The following is a 6,000-nucleotide window of genomic DNA, read 5'->3' as shown; positions in this document are numbered from 1 at the left end:
AAAATGGACATACTTACAAAATTATTATACAGATTTAATGCAATTCCAATCAAAACTCCAACAGCATGTCTAACAGAATTAGAGAAAAGAATCCTAAAATTCATTTGGAACCAGAAGAGACCAAGAATAGCAAAAGCAATTCTGGGCAACAAAGGTAAGGCAGGGACATCACAATCCCTAACTTGAAATTATACTATAAAGCTACTAAGATAAAAATAGCTTGGTACTGGCAAAAAAAAAAAAAAAAACAGACCCAAAGATCAGTAGAACAGACTACAAGGTGCAGAAACAATTCTAGACATATGCAACCACCTTATATTTGACAAAGGAGCCAAAGTCATACACTGGAAGAAAGGTAGCCACTTTAATAAATGGTGCTGGAAAAACTGGCTCTACACATGTCAAAAATTAAAACTGGACCCATATCTTTTACCATGCACTAAACTAAATTTGAAATGGATCGAAGATCTAAATATTAACACAAATATTAAATCTGCTGGAAGATAGAATAGGTAAAACTCTTGAAGACATTGGCATAGGCAAAGACTTTATGAATAAAATCCCAGTTTCACAGGAACTATCACAAACAATCAACAATTGGGATCTCATCTTATTAAAAAGCTTGGCACAGCAAGAAAAACCATTAACAGAATGAAGAGACAATCTACAATGTGGGAAAAAATGTTTGCCAGATGTTCCTCAGACAAAGGTTTACTATTGAGAACATATAAAGAACTCAAAAAAATCAGGCCTCCCAAATTTAATGACTCAATCCAAAAACGGGCATTGGAAATGAATACACACTTTTCAGATGAAGAAATACAAACAGCAAATAAATACATGAAAAATTTTCAACATTGTTGGTCATTCAAGAGATGCATATTAAAACAACACTGAGATTCCATCTCACTCCAGGAAGAATGGCTATCATCAAGAAATCAACCAATAACAAATGCTGGAGGGGCTGTGGGAGAAAAGGAACTCTTCTCCACACTATTGGTGGGAGTATAGACTGGTACAACTTTGGAAATCAGTGTGGAGGTTCCTCAAAAAACTAGGATTGGAGGCCCCATTTGACCCAGCTAGTCCCCTTCTGGGTTTCTTCCCAGAAGAATTAAAAATATCATACCACAGTGGTATATGTACACCCATGATTACAGCAACACAATTTGTAATAGGTAGATCTTAGAAACAACCCAAATGCCCATCAACTGAGGAACGGATAAAAAAGATGTGGTTTTTAATACAATGGAGTATTACTCAGCCATAAAGAAGGATCAACTGGAGACTTTGATAGGTAAATGGATGCAACTTGAGTCCATACTCATAAGTGAAACAAACCAGACACAAATGTGTAAACATCATATTGTCTCCCTAATGTGAGAAGCTGAAAGAGTGTACAATACATATTGTAAAATGGGAAGAAACTTCAAAAGGAAAGAGAAACTGGTTTAGAGGAATGGGAAAGGGGAAGGAAGGGAAAAGCAAATGGAAAAATATATATATGTATATATAAGAATAGTTAAGGGAGATAGGCTGCTAATTTCTCTCAGTTCACTGAAAAGCTAGGTTTGTATTAATATTGTCTGGACAATTAAATGCTGATATGTCATACTCTGAGTAACTAATTCAAAGACAACAGTGCACAATGTGGCAATGTGCGGACCGTTGTTACCCTCTTCTCATACTGTTCTGGAATTTTGTTCTTATGTCTGTGTGTTTATTGTGTTTGTTTCTTTTCCTTTAAAATAAAAGATAGAAAACAAAGAAAGAAAAGAGTGTGTGTGTGTGTGTGTGTGTGTGTGCGTGCGCACGCGCGTGTTCCCTAGGTGTGTATTTGAAGAACATTAAAAACACAGAGGAATTCTCTTTCATGGGAAGAATAATCACAGTGGTGTCCATGTTATTTCCCTTGGTGTCCTACCCAGCTTGGATTCATTTCCCAGACCTCTGTTTGGTTGTGCACACGGCAGCGCCTCAGGTCTCTTCCCTTTGTTCTGCTCTGCATCTGCACAGAGGAGGTGGAGCCAAGGAAGATGAAAGTTCTTGACACTAATGTCCAGCAGGACAAGTCTGGCAACTTTCAGGACCGTGCAAATTGAAGGGCCAAATTACAGTATTTTTCCCAACTGGAATGACTTCTTCAGGGCAGCTGTCCCATTTGAAGAAACCACTGTCACCCACGTGCCCGCAGATATAGCAAGCTCTATTCAGCTTAAAGACAGAAGACACTGCTGGTACCATAACAGCCTGGTACCCATTGGGATCAAGTACCAAGAAGTGATGGTACTTTCTCCTGGGCTTCTTGCAATAAGGTCATTTGAGTTTGTTTTCAAATATTTAAAAAGAAATGACACATCTCACTTTCAGTGTTCAGGGGTGGGCAGGTGTTTTGCTGGTGACGGTGGTTGTAGTGCTGGTCCTCCTTGCTTTGCTGGAACAAATCACCAAGAACCAGAGGGTGTCAAGGCAAGGTGGGATGCTGAGGCTTAGCAGAGCAGGGAGACAAAGAAGCCTTGGGAAAGTGCAGTTGCTCCAGAAGCAGCGCGCCTGCGTGGAAGTCATGCATGGACTTATTGTGCTCTCATGTTGAATATGATTCCTTTTTTGTCCTGTGTCACGTTCTCTTTTGTGGTAGTTGCTTTTTTTTTCTTAGTGAGCAAAATATTAGCCTATGTTTGGACAATAGGCATTGAAAACTCAGTTTTCTAGTTAGTCTGAGTCTCTGCTAAGGTTTAATTCTTGAGTTTCGATTGCTGGTATAAATAAGTAGTTCTATGTGTCCACTGAGTAATGTGCTTGCTGACTTCTAGTTGGCTGAACTGACTGATGGTCCAGTTAAGCGGAAAGTTATTTGTTCCTAAATGAAAACAGCTGTTGCTTTAAACAAATACATGTGGACTTTGTGTTTTACATAGGGTCTGAGTTTGTACTTATTCTAAATAAATATCTGGATTCTACAGATACAAGGTTCCCAAATACATCGTCATTTTTTAAAAAGTGGCTGAGAATACAAGACGTGCACACTGTATGTTATCTATAAACCTTGTTTACATGAATGAAGAGGAAAATGTTTTAATAGATCATAATTTGTTGTCTCAAATTCACATCAGAATAGATGGACGTTCATTCTCCTTTAGTCTAGTGTTCTTCAAGTTGAGAACCAAAGGGCTAAGAAATCAACTCAGTGAGTCTTGACTAATAATTTAAAAGCTATAAAGAGTAGAATGTAATGAACGGAATCGGGCAGCATGAAACAGAAACTATCAGAGTGTATTCCGTCAAGGTTAACTGTGGGGAAGTAGTGTTAATCTCAGTCTTGTGTGCACATACAAAACTGTTGGTCTTGGTCACAACATAAAATTTATGTCTTTCTGAAGTTTACTCTAAAAAGTACAAAAGCCTCTGATTCTTGGTTTAGACAGTGTCTAGTATTTGCCTAACATCCTCTGTCTGAGAGTTCAGTGATTTCAATACAAAGTGGTATGCAGATGGGTGTCCTTCGTCCACTCCTTCCCCACCACCCCCTGTGAAGTAAAACTAGAGAAAACAATAACCAGTATTGACTTCCCAAAATGTGCTACTTCTACATCATCAAAAATATATACATATAAACATTGCTTTATATTCTTGCAACAACTTTGATTAATGGTGTTATATGTATATATATCATATATCATATATATCATATATAATATACATGTATATATGATATATATTATATATTATGGTATTATATATTATATATTATATATACATATATATTTATTCTGATGGGAAAACCTAGTGTGGTTTTAAATATGTACCTACTCCAGGACAAGTCTTCAATGATATCTTTCAAGGCACACATCTTCTTAACCCATCCTCAGTTTTCACAGTCATATAGGTGTATAAATATAATGCTTACATGTATTCATGTGTATGCATATAAGTATTTACAGTGCAATCCCACTTTTGAAACTACATAATGTATGTGTTTATATTTGCTAGAGGTATGTCCACCAAAATGTTAACTGTTAAGTTTGTGAGTAGGGGGAATTTGGATGACTTATCTTTGTCATGTATTACAATTATTTTACATTGAATATCCATTTACTGTTGGAAAAGAAACAGAGTAAAAGCAAAGATTCAGAGGGCCTAGTTGGGGCTGGGGTTATAGCTCAGTGGCATAAGCACCTGCCTAGCAAGCGCAAGGTCATGAGTTCAATCCCCGGTACCACAAAAAAAAAAAAAAACAAAAAACAGAGGGCCTAGTTGTGCAGTGCCGCCAGTAACACCCCAAGGTCTCATGGGGGCTGATTTCTGCTCTACATAATAAGCTGACAGGTACACTTATATTCATACCCCCTCTCTACCGCCTCTGACTCCTATTCCCTATAAATGCCCTCTCCTTTCACTGCTGTCTTCCTACAATAGTATTTCACAATAGAATCTCCATTTGTGCTTTGTTAAAACAAAGTAAACTTTGAAAATTAAAAAAAAATGGAAAAGAAAAAGCAAAGAATTTTCCTTTTTTCTAAAAATGGTGAGCAACTCAAATATTTCTCATGTCATGTTTTCTGATGTTTCCACTTTAAGAAGTATTGCAAGTTGGCTTTCCTTCTCTACCCATGGTTCTGAACAAAGAGGGTGAAATCTCTTCCTCTGAATTAACCAGAGGAAATTGGGGATGCAGGCTTCAGGGATCATACAGTATTTAATAACCAGGGGTGACGGAATATTTAATAAGCAGACAGCCATGGGACTCCACCACTGGACTGCAGGACCCCTGGGGAGGGAAACCAGCTGTGACAGAGCAGAGCATCTTGCCGGTGGTTGCAAAGTGCACAGGGCCACAATGGACAGAGATACCCAAGGTCAAACAACAGCAGATCAATTCCTAAGCCTAAAACCTGGGCTTCCATGATTTCCTACTGGCCACCTCCATCTGAGAACAATGACATAGTCCATCTTTAGTAGGCTTAGATGTAATTTACATGATTCTTTCCTATGAGAAACAGAAAACAGAAAGGGTTAGTGTATCTGGCCAAGTTCAGAGATGGTTATTAAGAGGGCCAAAGTCTATTGAGCTAAAGAAATGCATATATTTGAGATGGCCACATGAACAAGTCAATGATTCTTCCAACACTAGCATGAAAACCAGTTCCCAATCAAACACATGCTGCTTGCATTACCCTGATCATCGGCATGTTCCATGCATTTCCTCAGAGTAGGCAATGAAGAACTGATTATCCACATTGAATTTTCATGCAGACGTGCCTTGGTTTAGGATACACGGTAGTACTCTTCAGGTAGATTTGACTCTATTTCAAATATATGTGAACAACTCTGTTTAAGTGAAACTCTGCATAAAATAGAAAATTTCCTGAAAAATAGAATTTTCAGCCTCAATTTATCTACTTCCTGGATCCACATTTTCCTACATAAAATTTGCTCCACTGAATCTTCCAAAATTAAGTAATCTAGAAGAATTAATGGAGCCCAATCCTTCCTATACAACAGGAACCATACCCTTTATGGTCACAATCCCCAGTGACTTTTAGGCTTTATGTTTGTTTGTTTGCTTGTTCTCTATTAGTACTAGGGATTGAACCCAGAATCCGTGTATGCTAGGCAAGTGCTCTACCACTGACCTATATCTCCAGCCCTCCCAGGACATTTTCAGAACCCAAAACTAAACTCTGTGTGTGTTGTCCTCCAGGGTTTCCTCTCTGGACCAAGAGCAGTGTCTTATAAAGTATCCCGCAGGTAAGTTGCTTTGCTTTGTAAAAGGGGCTGAGAGAGCAAGACCACATGTGTTGATGGAATTGGTTAGAGTGTTTGCCACAGGAGGAGGAGGCTCTGTGAAAGTACAGCAGGGATTGATAACTCTGATGCCTACGGGGGCCAGACAGTGGCTATAGATGAGCACAGCAAGTGAGGTGGGAGTGGTGTGGGTGTGAAGACAGGGTGGATAGCACCCCATATGATGGAGCGGGTACTGCCCAGCTCCAGTTTAGC

The 6,000-nt window shown here is 38.7% G+C and overlaps 1 protein-coding gene across 4 annotated transcripts in view; it reads left to right on the top strand.

Annotated features, from left to right (window-relative positions):
- Positions 1-5,731: 5,731 nt before the first annotated feature.
- Frmd6 (FERM domain containing 6) overlaps positions 5,732-6,000 on the top strand; it is a 158,437-nt gene continuing 158,168 nt past the window's right edge. For 2 of the 4 annotated variants that reach the window (XM_005376791.2, XM_005376789.2), the window contains exon 1: positions 5,734-5,748. The gene's annotated coding sequence lies outside the window, so the exon portion shown is untranslated. Of the gene's footprint in view, positions 5,749-6,000 lie in introns of all 4 variants that reach the window. The other 2 variants (XM_013510329.1, XM_005376790.2) reach the window with 2 other exon arrangements.

This window comes from Chinchilla lanigera, unplaced genomic scaffold (assembly GCF_000276665.1).
Source record: "Chinchilla lanigera isolate Chin_1 unplaced genomic scaffold, ChiLan1.0 scaffold00008, whole genome shotgun sequence".
In the NCBI taxonomy this organism is placed as follows: domain Eukaryota; kingdom Metazoa; phylum Chordata; class Mammalia; order Rodentia; family Chinchillidae; genus Chinchilla; species Chinchilla lanigera.
This window is presented reverse-complemented; position numbering and strand designations above follow the sequence as displayed.